Source organism: Arachis hypogaea, chromosome 20, assembly GCF_003086295.3.
Source record: "Arachis hypogaea cultivar Tifrunner chromosome 20, arahy.Tifrunner.gnm2.J5K5, whole genome shotgun sequence".
Taxonomy (NCBI): Eukaryota; Viridiplantae; Streptophyta; class Magnoliopsida; order Fabales; family Fabaceae; genus Arachis; species Arachis hypogaea.
In genome coordinates, this window is record NC_092055.1 from 109,294,068 (window position 1) to 109,316,923 (window position 22,856).

General features: G+C 42.1%; 1 non-coding gene across 1 annotated transcript; it reads right to left on the minus strand.

Moving 5' to 3' along the window:
- Positions 1-8,117: 8,117 nt before the first annotated feature.
- On the minus strand, positions 8,118-8,224 carry LOC112787810 (small nucleolar RNA R71). The gene has a single exon (XR_003195200.1). It is a non-coding gene; the product is annotated as a small nucleolar RNA R71 (small nucleolar RNA).
- Positions 8,225-22,856: the final 14,632 nt, after the last annotated feature.

Consider the following 22,856-nt stretch of genomic DNA (forward strand, 5'->3'; position numbering starts at 1 on the left):
TCTAATACTCTAGATAAACTATCCAAGTAAAGGCTAAATGAATCACCATATATGCTAAAATCATCCATAAAAACTTCCATACAGTTCTCAATAAGATCTGAAAAGATACTCATTCTTTATTGTTGTGACTCCAGACTTCTTAGGCACCATTTGTACTGGGCTGATCCATTCACTGTCTGATATGGGGTAAATGATATCTGCTTCAAGTAGCCTGGTCACTTTCTTCTTGACAACTTCTAAGATAGTGGGATTCAATCTTCTTTGAGGCTGGCGGATAGGCTTTGCTCCCTCTTCTAAGAATATTTTATGCTCACAAACTTGGGGACTGATGCCTTCTATATCCGCCAAGCTCCATCCAATAGCTTTCTTATGTTTTTTCAGCACACTGAGCAGTTGCTCCTCTTGTTAAGAGGTGAGTTCCTTTGCAATGATGACTAGAAACTTCTGCTTGTCCTCAAGGTAAGCATACTTGAGGTGTGGAGGGAGGGGCTTTAATTCTAATTTCTGCTCATAGCTAGGCTCTGGATCATCCAGAACTGGTGATAATGGTAAAGGGTCTTCATTGTTTTCAGAAAGTGTCCCCACACTTGGACCTTGCTCCATGTGCTTCTCTTCCATTTCTTCTTGGTGAACTTCAGCTACAGTTTCATCAATAATGTCGCATTGGAAGATAGAATGATCTTCTAGAGGGTGCTTCATAGCTTTATTTAAACTGAAACTCACAGTTCTGCCATCTATCTCAAAGGAATAAGTTCCTGAGAAGGCGTCAAGCTTGAACTTTGAAGTCTTTAGGAATGGTCTTCCAAGCATGATTGATGATGGTCTTCCTGAGTCATTAGGGGGCATTTCCAGGATATAGAAGTCAATAGTAAATATGAGCCGCTTAATGCTCACTAATACATCTTCAGCAATTCCAACTACTGTAATAATGCTTTTATCTGCTAACACAAAATGAGCTGCCGACCTTTTTAAGGGAGGGAGGCTCAAAGTATCATATATAGACAAAGGCATTATACTAACACACGCTCCTAAGTCACACATGCAGTCAGAAAATATTACACCTCCAATGGTATAGTTAACCATACATGGACCTAAATCACTACATTTTTCAGGTATACCCCCCATTAAAGCAGATATAGAACTACCTAAAGGAATAGTTTCTAATTCATTAATTTTATCTTTATGTATGCATAAATCTTTTAGAAACTTTGCATATTTAGGTACCTGCTGGATAACATAAAAAAGGGAACAGTTACCTCAATCTTTTTGAATATCTCTACCATTTTGGGATCAAGTTCCATCTACTTTCTGAGCTTCTTTGCAAAGTTTGGAAATGGGACAGGGGTGGTATTACTTGCAGCTTCTGCATCCTTTGATGTTTCATTCTGTGGTTGAGCTGCTTCTGCTTCAACTATGTTTTGTACGTCCTCTTCTTCTTCAGCATCTTCCACTTCCACCACATCCTCAGCTGGGACGTGTTCTGGTGAGCTTGGCTCCTCATGGTTCCTCTCCTGCAATGTGGTTCCGGACCTCAAAGTGATGGCACTGATGCCACCCTTTGGATTAGGTAGGGGTTGAGAAGGAATCCCACTGGAGCTTGAAGGTTGGTTAGTGGAATTATGTGATGAATCTAATCGGGAGACGAGAGCTTGTAAAGTGGCAGTCATACCATTTAAAGTAGAGTTCAGCTGTGCTTGCATGTCTTGTTGCCCTTGTGCAAGAGAACGGAGCATCTCGTCATTTGATGAGGAATTGGAGTAAGTGATCTGAGGAACCTGCTGTTGGTTGTGCTGGGGTCCTTGGGGCTGTCTTAGGTGAGGTGCTCTGTAAGGTTAATTCTGATTCTGCTGTCTGTTGTTATTATTGTTATTCCACCTCTGGTTTCTATTGTTATCTCTAACTCCTCTGTTATAGTTGTCCCTCCAACCTTGGTTGGAGTTGTCTTGCCATCCTTGGTTATAGTTTCCACCTTGGTTGTAGTTGCCACCCTGTTGATTGTATCCTTGATTTGGGCGGTCATAGAAGTTATGAGTGGCTGCCACAGTGTTGTCTTCCTGTTGGAGCTGCGGACATTCATTAGTATAATGACTATAATCAGCACAGATCCCACACACTCTTTGTGGAACCAATTGTTGGCTTTGCTGTGGTGGGGAAGGCTGAGCTTTATGTGTTTGTTGTTAGTTTAACTGCATCTGTTTCAGGAGGTTGGTCATTTCATATATACTCTGGGTAAGAGCAGTAGTTTCAACGCTAGAGGATATCTCTGCAACAGCTTTTGAGTGGTTACGCCTCTGCCTGTGATCAGTTGCCATGCTTCATCTGCGGTCCTGTACTTTTTCAGGGAACCATTACTAGCACTATCCAGTGTAGTCTTATCCTGGGGGTTCATGCCTTGAGTGAAGTAGCTGATTAATACTAATCTATTGATCATGTGATGGGGGCACGCATCCAGGAGATTGTTGAAGCACTCCCAATATTCGTAAAGAGTCTCAGATTCACCCTGAACAATCATTGAAATCTCTTTCCTCAATTTATCAGTAACTTCAGCTGGAAAGTATTTTTCCAAAAATTCTCTTCTAAGCGTATCCCAGTTAGTAACAGTTGCTTCAGGTTGGGTGTAGTACCATTCCCTCGCTTTTCCCTCAAGAGAAAACGGGAAAGCGGTTAATAGAATAGAGGTTTCATCTGCACCATGATGCCTAACAGTAGAACAGGCTGTCTAGAAATCCCTAAGGTGCTTAATAGGCTCTTGAGCAGGTAAGCCATGAAACTTGGGCATCAAGTTGATTAGTGTAGTCTTCAGTTCAAAATCTGCAGCCAAATTTGGATGACGCACTTGATACGGTTGCAGTGTAAAATCTAGGGCTCCAGCTTCCTGGAGAGTAATCCTCCTAGGTGCTGCCATGTTACCTGCACGTGAATCAACTGAATCAGTAGTAAATGAACTTGTCTCGTTCTCAGATGGCGGTTCAGATTCGCCCTCAGATGAGACTGGTGAATCGATAACAATTACTTCACCACCCTCAGAGGCTAACCGACGTCGAGCTCGCCTAATACGTGAAAGAGTTCTTTCAATTTCAGGATCAAAAGCGGCTAAGCTCGGATCAGGCAATGAACGCGTCATTCAATGAGAAGACATATAGCTCATGGTAACAAAATAAAAATAAAATATGCAAATAAAATAAAATATGTACACTAATTAATAATCTAGCACACTATTGTAACTTCCCGGCAACGGCGCCAAAAATTGATGGTGGCGGAAATCGACCAGTTAAAAAATTTAATAAACGAATTGCGTTGCAAGTACAGTTCTTAACCAACTAAGATCCACCTTCTCAATTTAAAAGGGGTTGTCACAAAAATTAAAATTAAAAATACTGGGAGTATGAGTGCCAGGTCGTCTCCCAATGAGTTGCAGGAAAGAGTGCTATTTTATTAATTAGAAATTTTCCAGAAGGTTTGAGTTGGATAATGAGTAATTAAAATAATTGTAAATTAAAGCAATAAAACTAAGAATTATTATTAATATAAAAAGCCTTGACTGGGGAGTTGATTAATCGGAAGTTCTATCCTTGTTGGAATCTTCTCAAGTGTAATGTAAAGCGGTTGTTGTTTTCACTTAGTTAACCCTTACTGAGTAAAGGAAAGTCAAGTGATTGGACTGATTCTTATCCGCAGATCCTAGTCCTTTTCCTTGGGAAGGTCTAGCGTTAGTAGATATAGAATTAGCCAACAATATTCAAAATAACTAAACACTCGAGCATTCCAACTCAAGTGTCTCCTCTTAATCAACCCCATGTCAAGTAGAAAATCTACTCCATTGACATGGAATTAATATTCATAAAAATATAAAAAGACAAAATAAATTAAATAAAATAGAGAATTAAAATTAATTAAAATTAAAAGTAACTCTCTATATTAATAAATTCAAAATGCAACATACTTAATTGAATAGGGTCAGTGAGCAATGAATAAAAGTAAAGGAATAAGGAAACAAACTAAAATAATGTCTTCACGGAGGTAATGATTCTTCAGCATCCAAAAATCCAAAGCAAAAGCATAAACTACTAATGTAAAGCTAATCTAGATTCAGATCTAAAACTAAGAGTAATCCTAATCTCAATGTACCTGAATGTGTGTGGATGCGTGTTGAGTTTCTGCATGTTCCCTAGCTTTAGTCTGTGTTTCTGGGCCGAAAACTGGGTCAAAATGTGGCCCGAAATTGCCCCCAACGTATTCTGTTATTTTTGCAGATCGCGCAGGTCAAGCATACGTGTCATCCACGCATTTGCGTCATTTAGCGATTTTCCTTGTCACGCGTTCGCGTCGTCCACGCGTTCGCGTTATTCGTGTAGACTTCAATCCACGCGTTTGCGTCAGGCACGCGTTTGCGTTGCTGCGATTTCTTCTTTTTGCGCGCTCGCGAGAGCCATGCGCTCGCGTCATTGTTCGCTGGTCATCTCTTTTGGTTTCTTATGTTCCTTCCATTTTTGCAAGCTTCCTCTCCATTCTCTAAGCCATTCCTGCCCTATGAAGCCTGAAACACTTAACACACGGATCACGGCATCGAATGGGAAAAAGGAGAGTTAAAATACATAATTAAAAGATCTCTAGGAAGCAAGTTTTCAACCACGGAATAATTTTGGGAAGGAATTGTAATATCATGCTAATCTTATGAATAAGTGGGTAAAGACTTGATAAAACCACTCAATTAAACACAATATAAATCATAAAATAATGGTTTACTGATGTCAGGGCATTTTTGCCAGTTTCACTGACCTTTTCTTTACTGTTTTAGGGTAGTTTCATGCATTTCCTTAGGAAATAAGCTAGTTTTGGGTAGATATTCACTTACATCTTGATTCAAGCATACATTGAGCACTTTACATGATTTCATGAGGATTTTGCATGAATTTAAGGACAAATTGGATGTTGCATTTCCCATGACTTGGACTAGAACTTTGATGCACTTTATTGCTTGATTTCAGGACAAAGGAAGCAAAGAAGAACCACATTAGTAGCTACGTTAGTTACACTAACGTTAACACTAACGTGGAATGGGAGTAACTTGCAAAGTTAATGAGAAAAGTAATTACCAATAACGCTCTCGAAGCCATCATTGTCCACGTTAAGAGTCACGTTAACTAAGTTAATGTGAACTCTAATGTGGAAGAAAGGAAATAGAGCCAACGTTAGTGACACTTAACATTATCACTAACGTTGGACCAAGCTCATAAGTGGCCACGTTAGTTGCCACGTTAACTTAGTTAACGTGGCCTCTAACGTTAAGAAGTAAAGGGGAAGCCAACGTTAGTGACATTCAACTTTGTCACTAACGTTGGCCAAGTCACAATAAGCCACGTTAACTTCCACGTTAACCTAGTTAACGTGGAAGCTAACGTGAGGAGACAAAGTGGTCGACAACGTTAGTGACACCAAACATTGTCACTAACGTTGGAAGGAACCCACACAAGCCCCAATAAGCCACGTTAACTCCCACGTTAACTTAGTTAACGTGGAAGTTAACGTGAAGAAGGGAGGTGATCGCCAACGTTAGTGACACCCAACATTGTCACTAACGTTGGAGTTAGCCCACATAAGCCACTATGAGCCACATTAACTCCCACGTTAACTTAGTTAACGTGGAAGCTAACGTGGATAAGGGAATGATAAGCCAACGTTAGTGACACTCAACTTTGTCACTAACGTTGGAGATGGCTAGCATGGCCACGTTAGAAGCCACGTTAACCTAGTTAACGTGGACTCTAACGTGAGAAATAGGGGTACATTGTAACGTTAGTGACAATGGTAAGTGTCACTAACGTTCTCGAAGGTTGGCAAGCCTACGTTAAAAGAGCCACGTTAACTAAGTTAACGTGGACTCTAACATAGGGAAGGAGGGACTTCTCAACGTTATTGGGAAAGGCAAGTCCCAATAACGTGTGCGAAGGACAAAGAGGCAACGTTAGTGGTAACGTTTGTGCCACTAACGTTGAAGATAACGTGGCTCTTACTTGGGTGAGGAACGTTAGTGAAAAAGGTGATTGTCACTAACGTTCTCGAACCCATATTTTCACTGAACGTTAACACCACTAACGTCCTGAGATAAAGTCTCTGCCCACTTCACACTTTCTCTCTGCAAGTAAAGCCAAGCCCAATGAAGAAGAGAACTGCTTCAAACTCAAGATCCAAAGGCCCATACCCAAGACTTGAAGAGCCAACTAGAAGAACAGAAGAGTAGTATATATAGGAGTAGCTTTGAATTAAATTGGGGAGTTGGAAATTATAGGGAGCCTCTTGGCATAGAACTACTCTCTGTATTTTACTTTCTCTGCACTTCTAGTTTCATCATGTATTCTCCATCTTTGTTTTCATTTTCCAGAGCTATGAACAACTAAATCCCTTTCATTGGGTTAGGGAACTCTGTTGTAATTTGATGGATCAATACTAGTTTTCATTATTCTTCTTCTATCTTTTCTCTTGATTTTCCTTGAAAGCTTTCGATCTTCATCCAATTGGGTAGTTATCTTGGAAAAGAAGCTATTCAAACTTGGATCTCTTCTGAACCTTGAAAGAGGAATGAAGAGATCATGCTAGAAATGCTTTCTCATGCTGGACCAAATTGGGTTTGGATGGATATGTGACTATAATCCTCTCAACACTTGATTTGGGAAATGCATGTGGTATAATCAGTGACCATACTTCATCTCTTCTCATGAGCAATTGACCAAGAAATTGGCTATTGATCAAGATTTGAGAGATTGAATTACAAGAAATTGTAATTCAATCACTTAAGATTGCCAAGGAGATCAATGAGTGCATTGATTGAGGAAGAGATGAAAATGAAATTGATCCGGAGAATGCAACATCTCCTGAGCCCAATGAACCCCCCATTTCTGATCTTACCCATTCTCTTTAATTTTTTTCATTTACTTTTATGAGCAATTCCCCCATTCCCATTTAAGATTCTGTAATTTACTTTCCGTCATCTACATTCAACTCTTATTTCTAGCATTTACTTTTCTGTTATTTAATTTCCCGCCATTTAATTTTCTGCAATTCTCAACTCAAATTCTGATTCGCTCAACTAGGACATTCCTCTAATTAAAGTTGCTTGATCAATCAATCCATGTGGGATTCGACCTCACTCTATTGTGAGTTTTTACTTGACGACGAATTTGGTACACTTGCCGAAGGGAAATTTGTTATGAGACAAGTTTTCCGTGCATCAAGTTTATGGTGCCGTTGCCGGGGATTAATTGTGCATCAACAATGATTAAATTGGAGGATAACTAGATTGAGCATTTTATTTTTGTTTGATTTAATTTTCTGTTTGAGTCATTTACTTTCTGTTTTAGTTAATTTTTTTCCCTTCCCCCTACTTTACTTTTTCTTTGTTATTTACCATTCATTTCACTAACCCACTAACTGTTTGATATATTGCATCACTCACACTAACAGTCATTCTGACAGATATACTTTCTGCACCTATTCTCTTTGCTTGTACTTGTTGGTTGTATGACAGGTAGAAGAAGCGGGGCTTCAACTTCCTTTAATTCTGAACCTGAGAGAACCTTCCTTAGACTAAGGAGGGAGGCAAGAGAAAAACGTGTAGTTGGTGCTGAAGAAGAGGAGGAACACTTTGAGGAATACTTTGAACCAAACATGGAAGAAAACATGGAAAACCATCGTGAAGAAGAAGCTCACAACCATGGCGAAAGAGGACGAGCAAATCATGCTGGGGAGGATAGAAGAGTTTTAGGCTCTTACATCAATCCAAACCCAGGAAACTATGGAAGTAGCATTCAAAAGCTAACCATCCACACCAACAATTTTGAACTAAAACCACAGCTCATCACCCTTGTGCAGAACAACTGTTTGTTCGGAGGAAGTGTCCAAGAAGACCCCAATCAACATCTAACCACCTTCCTGAGAATATGTGATACAGTGAAGTCTAATGGTGTTCATCCTGACGCCTATAGACTGCTCTTATTTCCATTCTCACTCAAGGATAAGGCAGCCAAGTGGCTGGAGTCTTTTCCAAAGGAGAGCTTGACAACTTGGGAAGATGTGGTGAACAAATTCTTAGCAAGATTTTACCCCCTCAACGAATCAATAGGCTGAGAGCTGAGGTCCAAACTTTCAGGCAACAAGATGGTGAGACTCTATATGAAGCATGGGAGAGGTTTAAAGACCTAACAAGGAGGTGCCCACTAGATATGTTCAATGAATGGGTGCAGCTGCACATTTTCTATGAAGGGCTCTCTTATGAGTCAAAGAAGGCCGTAGACCATTCATCCGGAGGATCTTTGAACAAGAAGAAGACCATTGAGGAGGCCATAGATGTCATTGAAACTGTAGTAGAGAATGACTACTTCTATGCTTCCGAAAGAGGAACACGAGAGGAGTGATGGAACTAAACAATGTAGATGCTCTGCTGGCCCAAAACAAGCTCATTACCTAGCAGCTGGCTGACCTCACCAAGAAGATGGAGAGGAACCAAGTAGCAGCAATCGCCACTTCATCAACAACCCAAGAAGGAGTGAATGAAGAAGCAGAGGGTAGTCAGGAGCAAGCCAACTACATTGGGAATTCACCTAGGCAAAACCATGATCCATACTCCAAGACCTACAACCCTGGATGGAGGAATCACCCAAACTTTGGGTGGGGAAATCAACAAGACCAAAGCCTTGATCAAAGACGCCCAAATCCCAACAATGCAAGCCACCAACATTTCACATCTAGACCATATCAACACCCCAATAACAACACCTCTCCACATCCACATCAAAACCAAAATAACTTACCTCATTCTTCCATCTCTAATCACGATCTACAATCATTTGATAACAGACTCTCAAGGATTGAGAATCTACTTGAAGACATAGGTAAAGAGATTCAAGACAACAAGGTGTTCAAGGAGGAAGTGCGAGCCAGTTTCAAGAACCAGGGAGACACAATCAAGAGGTTGGAATCTCAAGTGGGGTATCTCTCTGAGAAAATTCCCAAACCCACAGATGGATTCCCAAGTGACACAGAGAAGAATCCGAGAGGTGAAACAAAGAAAGTAAGATGGGAAGATTGCAAGATGGTCACTATAAGTGATAAGGAGACTGAGGACAAGCCAAACAAGTCGGCAGAACAACCTGGAGACACCTCAACAGAGAAGGAGGAAAAAGATCACCAAGAACCAGAAATCTCACAACAGGAGCTGCTGAGACTTTATGCACCTTTTCCCCAACTACTCAAGGGTGCCGTTGAGAAGAGAATATACTCAAGATTTCTTGACTTGTTTGCATCTCTGCATGTCAACATACCATTCATCAAGACTATTCAACAAATGCCCGCATACATCAAGTATATGAAGGAGCTGCTTCCCAGGAAAAGCTCACTCAAGGGAGGCCAAACTATAGTGATGAACAAGGAGTGCAGTGCCCTTATTCAACCACAGTTGCCTACGAAAAGAAAAGATCCAGGGAGTTTTCATGTCCCCTGTGCCATAGGGGAAATAATGTTTGATAGAGCACTCTGCGATTTGGGAGCAAACATCAACTTAATGCCCTTATCCTTGGTGAAGAGGTTGCAGATCAATGAGATATTGCCCACAGATGTAGTCATCAGGCTGGCTGACAAAACTCAAAAACAAGCAATAGGGGTGGTGAAAAATGTGTTGTTAAAGGTTGGGAAATACTTTCTTCCCACAGACTTTGTCATCTTGGACATGGAAGAGAGTCACACTCACCCAATCTTATTGGGAAGACCATTCCTAGCTACAGCCAGAGCACTCATAGATGTGGAGCGAGGGGAGCTAATATTGAGGATCCATGATGAACGACTCAGCTTTAATGTCTTCAAACTCTCACAAGAAGCAGACCAAGAAAACAAAGAACCAAGCAAAGATCATAATGAGATGCTGACAGAGGAAGCAAGCACTGAAGCACAACCAGCCCATCTGGGAAAGCCCTTGGTTGATGAACAAGGAAATAAGCAGTTGTCACAACTCAAGGAAAAGCTGGAGGAACCTAAACCACCAGAGACATGTGAAGACAACAACAAAATTTCCTTAGAAGAAGAAGTCACCAAGAGCAAGGCAACATCAAAAGGGACAAAGAAGAAGGTACCAAGGGGGTGGAGGAACAAAAAGATCCCTACGGAAGACTTCTCTCCAGGAGATAAAGTGATCTCAGCTTACTTCCCAGATATCCCCCCTAATCTCCCCACTGTACCATCTCAGCTACCTAAGGTCTTCACTATCAACAGAGTTCTCTCCTTGGAACATGTAGAGATCATTGATACAACCAATGGATATAAGTCCAAGGCAAGAGGGGAGGACTTGAAGCATTATCAACCTCTCTGATGAAGGAGAAACGTCAAGCTAGTGACGCTAAAGAAGCGCTTCATGGGAGGCAACCCATGTTTTATGAGCTTTTACTAGTGAATAAGTCAATATTCATGAATTCCAACCCAAACTTGACAAACACTTGGTGAAATCCTGATATTGCAGTATATAGTGAAGAACAAGTTTGGTGTTCAAAGCGTGCCAAGAAAGCATGAATGCAACTGAGAACATGCTAGTCTTGGAGCTTTGAACAGAACTTTTCATCACAGTACTCCAAACTAAGTTTGGTGTCACCCCATGGTGCCACCAATTTGCATATAAGGATACACAGTTAGTTAGTTAGTTGGAGTTCATGAATAAACAAAATCTTTTCTTCTTGTCATTAGTTTAGCCGTAAAGTTTAAATACTTTTTAGGACATTAATTTTTCTTATTTTATAGGGAAAAGGAGAGGAGCATTGAAGGAGATTGATTGGACAACTAAATGAGAAGGGTTCGGCCACTTCATGAGGAGAAACTACACACTTGTTCTAAAAAGGGAAGGCATTGGAAAATGTTGCCATGCAACATTGAAAAGAATGGGACCCTTGAAGACCGAGCAATCTCCATCATAAAGTGATGATCCTTGTCCTTTCTCCATGCACAACCCCAACCGTCCATCAAACAACCACTCCATCAATCCACACCCTCCATTCACTCACAACCTCTCTATATAAGTGATCCTTGTTCCGTACCCCACTCTGCACACCTCTCCATTTCGGATTCCCCTTCACTCCCTTCATTACACTCAACCCTAAACAACCAAAAGTCTCCACACCATTGCCAACTTCACACGTTAACCCTCATTCATGGCATCTTCGAGCTCTAAAAGAAGGAAGGGAAAGGAACCTATGGAGCAACACCCGTATGATGAAAAGAGATTTAGAAGCTTGCACCATGCATTGCAATACGGGTGGATGGTGGATAAGGAGATCATTTATGAGCTGGGATTTCAAGTTAGGAAAACTGAGTGTCCCGAAATCACAAAGAAGGTAGAAAAGAGAAGATGGGAGCTTCTCACTGATCCGGTCATTAAGGTGAATGCAAATCTTATAAGAGAGTTTTATGCAAATGCGGTTCGATATGATAAGGCAGATGAGTCATATACAAGCTTTGTGAGAGGAAAGATTGTGGATTTTGGTCCCATGAGTGTCATGAAGGCATTAAAACTGCGGTCCATACCGTTTGAAGAAGAGAGTTATCATTCAAGAATGGACAACAACCCTAATCATGACCAGATTGTGCAAGACATTTGTGTACCAGGAGCTGACTGGGAAAGATATGCAGATAGGAGACCAAGGTTCATCAAGAGAGCAGATCTTACTCCGGAGGCAAAGGGGTGGTTCGAAATTGTAAGGAGGTCCATCCTCCCAGCAGCGAACAACTCGGAGGTGAATCTCAAGAGAGCCACACTGGTACACTATATACTCAAAGGAGGAGAGATCAAGGGTCATGAACTCATAGCAGAAGGCATTAGAAAAATGGCAGAGAAAAGCGACTCAAGAGGAACGTTAGGTTACCCCAGCACTATTTACCGACTGTGCAAGAAAGCTGGTGTGGTGTTTGAAGATGAGGACCCCGTGTGGATAAAAGAGGGCATTCCAATAACCGTTCGATGAATGCATGCTACTGCATCCCCCCTGCCTCAACGGAAGCAAAGGAAGAGGACAGCCCCTCAAGTAGAGGAAGGACAAGTCTTAGAGGGGCAAGCACCAGCCACCTTGGATATGCACGAATTGCAGAAAGCCATTGATGGGCTATCTCGACAATATTTGGAAAGCCAAGGAGCACAGAGAGAGCTTCAACTACAGATGATGGGGCAGCAAGAGGAGTCACTCTCAAGATGGATGACTCAACAAGGGGAGTGGCAAAAGCAAATGATGGATCAGCAACTGAGTCAAGGGCAACAATGGAGTGAAACATTCCACAGGATGGAACAAAGGCAAAATGAGCAACAAGAATCCATCCAGAGGCTAATCAACATCCAAGCACATCAAGGTGCACATATACATGAGATGCATCGAAGACAGATAGAACAGGCAGAACTTTTGGACGAGCAAAGGGCATTTGCAGAAGGAGTTTACCTGAGCGGGACTGGGCATCATATAAATACTCAAGCCAGGCTTGGTTACTTGGTAGGACAGCTGCCTATATTGCATCCAGGAATCACAAGGTATGAAGAAATGAGGGATGAATTAGCACGAGAAGAAAGATAAAAGGTGGAAGAGAGTCATGAATCAGTGAGGAAGGCACTTGAGGATTGGAAGCAAGCAAGATTGGCACGGATGCGAGGGAATGCAAGAGGACACAAAGAAGACAAACAAGGAGGAAAGCATGGGCATCCACAAGAGTAAAAGGTGGTGACGTTCCTTCTTTGGTCCATCTTTTTCTATGCTTTGAATAAGGAAGATCTTGTATGAAATAGAACTTGCTTCCATGTTATGTTTAAACCTTTTTAAATTCTGTCTTTTAAGTTTTTGTGTTGAAAAGGTCTATGTTTGCTGGTCTTTATGTCATTGCACTCTTACTTTGCTTACTTGTATGTTTGTCCCTTTAAATCAAATGAAAGGAGAATGAGTGTTTTAAAAGACCAGAGAGGAGTTCATACTATGAAGTAAGTTCATGAGTTTATAGTGTGATCATAAGTTAGCTAAGTTGGTTCAACCACAAGGTGAGAAGACAATTATCTGTCATGAATACTATGCTTTGAACACACCCTATGGGACTAGCTAAATAAGAAGATCCTAATAAGAAAAAGGGAAAGAACAATAAAGGTTGAAAAATAAAAGAAAAAGAGTAAGCAATAAGGCTATGCACCAATAGTTTTAATCTTGAGGCATGTGTCTGTGGTGCTCCTGTGTGAGGGATCTACTTGGATGAATAAGCTCTTAGGGGTGCCTTATCACTTGGTAACTTGGGTTAACTAACTCGGGATTATCAGCTGAAAGTCCACTATCAAGAGTAACCCTCAATACAGAGCATTTAGTAACCCAAAGAGGTGCTGGACACCAAGGTCTCAAGAAAAGAAAATAAATAAACTATGTGCCTGTGGTGTGTATGTATGGGGGAGAGACTTGAGCAAGTAAGTCCTTAGGGGTGCTTCAACACCTAGCACCTTGAACCAACTGGTTCGGGAGTGTTGGCTGAAAGCTTATTTTAAAGAGTTGCCCCCTTATAGAGCACTTAGCTTAAGAACAAAAATAAGCCCTGAAATAATAACAAAAGGATCAATGAATAAAAGTCTCATGGGATGCAATCACAGTGAGTATTCTAGGACATGATAAAGGTCTAAAAGCCAGGAATGAACCTAAGTTGCTATGCATGAAACCACCATAAAACCAGGGACATGACTTCCACAAGAATGACTCATTTCTCTTAGCATTCCATTCATCATTCTCTTGTTCCAGTACTTGCTTAGGGACAAGCAAGCTTTAAGTTTGGTGTTGTGATGCCAGGACATTTTGGCCAGTTTCACTGACCTTTTCTTTATTGTTTTAGGGTAGTTTCATGCATTTCCTTAGGAAATAAGCTAGTTTTGGGTAGATATTCACTTACATCTTGATTCAAGCATACATTGCGCACTTTACATGATTTCATGAGAATTTTGCATGAATTTAAGGACAAATTGGATGTTGCATTTCCCATAACTTGGACTAGAACTTTGATGCACTTTATTGCTTGATTTCAGGACAAAGGAAGCAAAGAAGAACCACATTAGTAGCTATGTTAGTTACACTAACGTTAACACTAACGTTAACACTAACGTTAACACTAACGTGGAATGGGAGTAACTTGCAAAGTTAATGAGAAAAGTAATTGCCAATAACGCTCTCGAAGCCATCATTGCCCACGTTAAGAGTCACGTTAACTAAGTTAACGTGAACTCTAACGTGGAAGAAAGGAAATAGAGCCAACGTTAGTGACACTTAACATTATCACTAACGTTGGACCAAGCTCATAAGTGGCCACGTTAGTTGCCATGTTAACTTAGTTAACGTGGCCTCTAACGTTAAGAAGTAAAGGGGAAGCCAACGTTAGTGACATTCAACTTTGTCACTAACGTTGGCCAAGTCACAATAAGCCACGTTAACTTCCACGTTAACCTAGTTAACGTGGAAGCTAACGTGAGGAGACAAAGTGGTCGACAACGTTAGTGACACCAAACATTGTCACTAACGTTGGAAGGAACCCACACAAGCCCCAATAAGCCACGTTAACTCCCACGTTAACTTAGTTAACGTGGAAGTTAACGTGAAGAAGGGAGGTGATCGCCAACGTTAGTGACACCCAACATTGTCACTAATGTTGGAATTAGCCCACATAAGCCACTATGAGCCACATTAAGTCCCACGTTAACTTAGTTAACGTGGAAGCTAACGTGGATAAGGGAATGATAAGCCAACGTTAGTGACACTCAACTTTATCACTAACGTTGGAGATGGCTAGCATGGCCACGTTAGAAGCCACGTTAACCTAGTTAACGTGGACTCTAACGTGAGAAATAGGGGTACATTGTAACATTAGTAACAATGGTAAGTGTCACTAACGTTCTCGAAGGTTGGCAAGCCTACGTTAAAAGAGCCACGTTAACTAAGTTAACGTGGACTCTAACATAGGGAAGGGGGGGACTGACAAAGCCCAATTTGACGGTTTGTTTTGCATTGAATTTAGAGTATTTTGATAACCTTTTGTCACATTTAGCCTAAGAATTAGCATGGTTTTGTTATCTCTCCCATATTTGTGCTTAAGTGTAAAAACATGCTTTCTAAGCCTTATTTTGATGAATTCTAGTTCTTCTTTGATTCCATAAGATGCCTTGATGTGTTTGCTAGTAATTCCAGGATTGAAATAGGCTAGGCATGAATCAAAGGAAGCAAGGAAGAAAGCATGCAAGTGGAGAGAAGCACAAAAAGTCAAAGAAGCAAAGTCAGCCGTGCACGCGTACGCGCACAAGGCGCTCGCGCGCACATTGCGAAACAGGCCAAGGACGCGCACGCGTACCATGCGCGCACGCGCCGATGATAGCACATGACCTCATTAATGCAACACGTGCCTGGCGATTTGAGAGGTTTTCTGAACCCATTTTTGGCGCCAAATTGCTAAGGGAAAGGAATAAAAGGATGAAGGATTAAGGGGAAGGCATGAGGAGAATGATCATCATCACTCCCAACCACTAATCATTTTTAGTTTAGTTTAGTTTTGAGAGTTAGTTTCTAGAGAGAGAAGCTCTCACTTCTCTCGAGAATTAGGATTAGGTTTAGTTTAATAATCTTAGATCTATATTTTAATTCATGCTTTCATCTCCTTCTACCTCTCAATTCTTTGTTGCTACATTCATCTTCTTCTATTCTTTAGTTGTAATTTCCTTTATGTTGTTCTTATGTTTTGTTGTAGATCTACTTTTGCTCCTTCTATTTTCTTTCAATTCAATTAGAGGTAATTCATAATAATTGTGTTCCTTTTGATTGTTGTTGTTAATTCCTTGCCATAATTGTTGTTAGATTCTATTTTTGTTATCAAATTACTTTGCTTTTCTTTTATGCCTTCTAAGTGTTTGATGAAATGCTTGGTTGGATTTTAGTATAGATTTTGTTCCTCTTGGCTATGGTAGAGTAATTAGTGACGCTTGAGTTATCTAATTCCCTTGTTGATTGATAATTGGAGAGATTGCTAATTGATTTAGATACCACTAAAGCTAGTCTTTCCCTTGGGAGTTGGCTAGGACTTGTGGAATCAAGTTGATTCATCCACTTGACTTTCCTCCATTATTAGAGGTTAACTAAGTGGCAGCAATGAACAATTCTCATCACAATTGAGAAGGATAACTAGGATAGAACTTCTAATTTTCACACCTTGCCAAGAGCCTTTTATAGTTTATTTTCATTGCCATTTACTTTTCATGCTTCTTATCCAAAACCCCAAAATAACTCATAACCAATAACAAGACACTTTATTGTAATTCCTAGGGAGAACGACCCGAGGTCCAATACTTCGGTTTATAAATTTTAGGGGTTTGTACTAGTGACAAACAACTTTTTGTATGAAAGGATTATTGCTTGGTTTAGAAACTATACTTTACAACGAGATTTTATTAGTGAATTTCTAAACCGTCAAAAATCCATTCATCAAAATGGCGCCGTTGCCGGGGATTGCAATGGTGTTATGTTATTGGTTATTGTACATATGTGAATAGTGTGAATATGTTTGCTTGTGTTAGCTCTTGCTAGTTTTAGGATTTAATTTTCTTGTTTCTTATTTGATTTTTGTTTTCATTTTCTTCTTGCTATCATGAATTCTCACCTTGGCTATGAGTTTGGTTATCAACATGTTGTAGGAAATGAGGACTATAATGAAGATGTGTATCAAGAATGGGATGACCAAAGGTGGGAGGAGCCATATGCATATGATCAATCTTCATGGCAACAACCTCCACCAATGCACTATTAAGAAGAGCCATTCTATGATGCATACCAATCCAATGGCTATGGTGAATCATCTTGTGACTTCCAAGCACCGCCACCATATGCCTATGAATCTCATCCTCAACATGACCCTCAACCATTCTCACAAGCCTCTCATCACCAAGCACCACCCTATGATCCATATCCATCATATAACCAATCATCCATACCATATTTTTATGGCCATTATGAGCAAGAACCTCTAGAATCACCACAACCATATCAAGATTACTCCCAAGAACCACCTCAATACTCATCATCTCCATACCTTTACCAAGAAGAACCACCTTCCTACCATGAACCCTCCCTCCAAAATAATGAACCTTCCTACCCACCCCAAGTCCCAATAGACGATCCTCTCACTTTGTTACTTCAAAGACATGAAGCCATGAAGCGGGATACACTTGAATTTGTGACCAATTTGACCAAGGTGGTGCACACTTTAGCCCACCAATGCTTGAATACTCAAGGTACCTCCGTGACCACATGTGAAAAGTCAAAAGAAGAGCAAAGTATGAAGGTGAAATTGGAAAATTCGGTGGAGAAAGAGGAGTCAAGTTTTGTGTTGGAACAATTGGAGGAGCCTATGATCATTGAAGAAAAGGAAGAGGTGGTTGAAGATTTAGGAGATGTTGAAAGTCCAAGGGAATGTAGTCTCATGGAGCACTCTTCCAAGGAGCTTGATATTGAAGTTGAAGAAGGTGCACAATCTCCAAGACATATCATCGTTGGAGACTTGGAAGGGGTTTATCAAGAAATGGATTCAATCATAGATGAATTGATCTCTACAATGGAATCCTCTCCCATTGGACATGGAGTTGAAAGTATAAAAGAGTGTGCACAACCTCCCATACCCTTGGTGAGCAATGAGAAAGAGAGCTACCAAGAGGATACCATTAGCATGGTGTATATCGAAATTGAAGAATATGAAGAGGTTGACCAAGAAATGGATTTATTCATCAATGAGTTCCTATCCAAAATTGAATCACCTCCCATTAGGCAAGAAATCAAAGTTCTTGAAGACAACACCAAGCTATGTGATAAAAGGGAAAAGGTTGGAATCAAGGAAGCTCGCAAAGAGGTGGAAATACACAAAGAAGAGCACAATGAAGTAGACCTTGCATGGTCTAAGTGTGGGGAAGCCTCTCTCCCCAAATTACCATCCAATACAACTTTCAAGTGGGTAAAATTCTTATCCATAAGCTTTACTTTCTCGCTTGAATATGGTTTGCTTGAAAATGATGGTCAACTTAGAACTCTTTGTGGAATTAAACGTAAAAACGAGTTGTGTAGTGGTTGGAAAATAGGCGTTAAGCTTATCAAGGCCAAGGCCTCAAGGTATAGGGATGATGTCAGGACACGGATTGCTTTATATGGATCTAGGAGGAAGCATTGGTGGAGTAAAGAGAATTCTCTGTGTCAATCACCTTTATGTCAACCGCTCATCCGACAAAACCATGAAACTCAACTAACGGATGGGTGTGAAGACAAGATATGGGATCCCGGTTCGCTACGTGAAGACCAACTATGGGGACTCATATCCTGGGTAGAACTTTGCCCAAGCTTGATGAAAAGGGTTGGAAATTCTGTCAACCAATTGAGGAGCAAAGATCCTTGGAGATTCAAGGATGAGTACAAACATAAGCCACCATGACAATAAGCATCTCAACATGTCCAACTTAAGGACTTAAACTAAAAGTGCTAGGTGGGAGACACCCCACCATGGTAAACTCTTTCCATTCTCTTTTAAATTTGCCTAATAAGTGAATTGAGTTACCATTGTAGGTAGATGTTTCACATACTTTGTTTGTACAACTCAATTGTTAGCCTAGTCACATGTATGTTGTGTTTCGTAGTAGATGAATAATGTCAAATTGCATTTTTGCAAATTGTGTGATGGTTGATTGAATAAAGAGCTGTCAGTAGTCTAGGGAGCTCCTGGGCATAATTTTTCTGCTTAAAAAAAAAAAAAGGGGGCGTGGACGCGCGCGCACAACGTACGCGTACACGTCCCGACGCGCATGCACCACGAGCCACACTCCAGAGAGTTGGGCCTCCCTTTGGCGAACATTGTGCCTTGAGCCCAACATTGACCCACGCGGACGCGCACCTGCCGCGTCTGCACCGATTTTTTTGCTGCAATTGATTGAACCAAACCCCAGAGAGTTAAGCCATTTCTGGGCTAGCTCTAGGCCCCAGGCCCAACCCGATCTGCGCGAGCGCATGCATCGCGCCAGCGCGCCATTTCACAATTCCTCAATGTACGCGGACGCGCACTTGCCGCGCGCGCGTCCTTGCGTGGTGCCACCAAACTAGGCCATGGACCAGAGAGTTGGGCGTGCCTCAAGCCCATTCTAAGCCTCAGGCCCAATCTCATGTACGCGTGCGCGCAAGGTATGCGCACGCGCCCCTGCCTAATATGCCACCCCACGTTAGCGCGCACTGTACGCTCACGCGTGGTTCTCCATTCCCCTCAATGCACGCGGACGCGTACTTGCCGCGTGCGCGCAAATCTAGTGGCGCGACTCCCAGGCCATTCTCCAGAGAGTTAGGCCTGAGTTAGGCCAACTTTAAGCCCCTAGCCTAACTCCATGCACGCGTGCGCGCACGGTACGCGCACGCGTCCTTCCCTATTTTGCTCATCCCCGCTTAAGCGCGTTGTACGCGCACGCGTAGGGCCCACGTTCTCTCAATAGACGCGGACGCGCAAGGTGCGCGCGCGCGCCGATTCAAAAATAGGGATAACCCTAGCTCGCGAAGCACATTGCGCAGTCGCGCACCCCAACCCCCTTTCTCTCTAACGTTCCATTTTCCCCTCCCACCATTCTTCACCTTCCTCCTCTCCTGACCGACCGACCTCCGGCGAGCGCTCCGACCACCATCGCCGCCGCCGCCATCACTGCCATGCCCTCTTCTCCTTCCCCTTCTCTCTTACTTCTCTTACTCCTCTTTGTCTCCGTTCTTCTCCGCCTCTGTGCTCACCGCCGATCCCGCCCATCACCGCCGGCGACAATCACCGGCAACCCCTCTCTCTTTCTCCATCAACACTTTCTTCTTCACTCTCTCCATCTCTCAGCTCCCCTGCTCTACTTTCCCTCTGCCCTCAGTTTCACCCCATCACCGTCCCTCCTCCCCTCTGGCCAAACCACCCCGCCAGCCGTCTTCACCGCCACTGTTGACGGCGGTGCCAGGTTCTGCCTCTGCTGCCCCTGCCTTATCGTCGCCCCCCTTTCCATTCTCCGTCTTTCCCGGCTCCCAGGTTCCTGCTCCATTTCTGTTAATTCTTTTCTATTTTTCCTTTTCATTTGTTCATTTATGTTAGTCCCTAGAATTGCATGTTAGTTAGCTAAATTCGAATTTTGTATGTTAGGTTAGATAGATATAATTGCTGCTAGGTAGCTAGGGCTGGATAGAGGATTCTAGGCCTGATAATTGCTCCGTATGTGCATATCTGCTGCTTGCTTCCTTGAGTACGGTATGTTGGTTTTGGGTTGATATTCCATGCAATATGTGTTGCCAAATAGTATCGGTTTGCTGCTGTGCTAATTGTGCGTGATTGATGTCAATTTTTGTGCTAATTGTGCTATTTTGCTATCCGAGAACGTCCAATTTTAAGCCGGAATGCTGTCTGATTTTCAAGGAAATTAGTTTCATCTTGATCTTTATTTCAGTTTTGGGCACATTTCCGTTTCCTTTTTGACTTCCCGGATTTGCACAATCATTGTGAACATGAACCGCAACTTCTCGTTCAAATTGAGCCTATATATCATCATATCACTAATCCACTTTTCTAACTTACTAATCCCTTAACCGTTTCACTTCCACTCACCTTTAACCCTCTTTAACAATTCTTTCAAAAAAATATGATGATATTATTGCCTTTTGAATATGAGATGTTGCCTTTAATGAAGATTACAGTCTTGGGTCATTCACTTATGCTTACTTGTTCACTTTTACATATTCAGCGCAACATCATGATTGCTCTTTGATAATTGTATCCTGAACATGCCTTCTTTGTTACATGCTAAATGTTTTATATATTCTATCATATTTTTCAGGATGTCGGATAAAGGCAAAGCCATAGCCACCGCCTCTAAGAAGAGAAAACACTCTACCCCCTCCATTCCTTCCATCTACAAGAACTATGCTAAGAATCCATTGCATGACGAGGATAAAGAGAATCAGCAGTTGCCTTCTACCAATCCGGACAAATTCCCCAATCTCTACTGTGAGCTTCGGTTCTCTAGATATCGAACAACGAAGCTAAATATTGAGAAGAAGTTGCTCCTACCTAATGATGTGAGACGACGCATTACCGGTCGGATCCTTGAGTTAGGTATTGACTTTGTTGACCGGGATTTGGGTGACATAAATATATCTTGGGTGAAGGAATTCTACTGCAACTTCTTCCGTCCGACTTTGGACTCAGTTCAGGTGCGGGGTAGAGAGATTATGGTCACCGAGACCGCCATTGGGGAGGCATTACATTGCCGACACATTCCGCATGACCAGTGTGCCCATCATCAGGCTGAGATAGCCATCCATACCATGACTTTTGATTATGAGGCGCTTCGGCGCGTGATTGGGATACCGGATGCTTCATGGGTTATGGATGCGGGCAACACCAAGCCAAAGGGGATGTTATTCACTCATTTGACTAGGGAGGCCAGGACTTGGCAGATGATCTTCGCCCACTACGTCCTGCCTACCACCCACTTTTCTGAGGTCCCCATGGAGATGCTTCTGCTGATCGGGTGTGTTATGGAGGGGAAGGATGTCTCCTTCCCTAGACTTATCCGACAGTGCATGTGGCGGGCGCATATTCGTGGCCTACTTCCATTTCCTACATTGGTCACGAGTATGGCAGCCTTAGCTGATGTCCCGTGGTCAGATGATGATGTGCGACCACCACCAGCTGATGCAGATGACAGGGAGGTTACTATCCCCTGGGGTGTTTGGGTGCACGAGAAGCCACCTGCTAGACGCCGCTCTCGGGCTAGAGCTGTCATAGGGACACCTTCACCACCAGCCCCTACAGCTGGCCCATCATCTTCTACACCCGCAGCTCCTTCACCATCTACAGGCCCTCCAGCAGCACCTGAGCCTACCTATCTCCTGGTCCAGCATCTCTTCCGGTTCTTAGAGCGAGAGCGACACCATGTCAGACGCCGTTTGGATCGGATGGACCAGGCACTTATCTCTCTGGGCGCTGAGCTACCTCCGCTTCCCGATTCTCCGGCCTCCGATGAGCTGGATCATCAGGAGGAGGACGCGGAGGCGCCGGTTCAGCAGGATGCCCCTGACACTACAGAGCCACCTCAGACACAGGAGACTCAGCCGGTCCCACAGCCACAGTCAGAGCCAGAGCCTATCGTTGTACCTCCCACTGATCCTCCGGTTTAGCATCGAGGACGATGCTTGATTTTAAGTGTGGGGAGGGCACCGGTAGCATTATCTGGGAACCGGTGAACTTTTCAGCCTAGTTATCCTATTTTGCATATCTTTGTATATATTTTGATGCCATTTCTAGTTTGCTTTGGATACTTTTATTGCTTATTTTGGATCTTAGATATTTTGATGCTTTTGGATATTTTTAGATCTTTTGGATGATAGATTCCGTACTTTTAGTTGGATTCTTCTTTATACATTTTGTTTATCTTTGTTTTTAGTTTGCGGTTGTGATTAGAAATCATGTTTTAAGTGAAACTTAGGCACCCTTTTTGCATAATATATTGGTTCTAAGTGAAAAAGGAAAGGGTGAACTAAGAAAATTTTTGAACTTTTCAATCACAACAATGCTTAGTCAAACATTGAGGTTTTTCAAGGAGTTTAAATATAGGGCATTAACCCAATTGATTGAAAAAGAATTTTTGAAACTTCCTTGAATTTCATACCTTGTGAAGCATGTATTGAATTGAGAACACGAGCTTGTGAGACTTGAGCCTATTGATGTGGTTACATTTTATAACCACTTATTTTCCATTCTTGTGTGAAATTGTTCTCTTTCCATGATTGTGA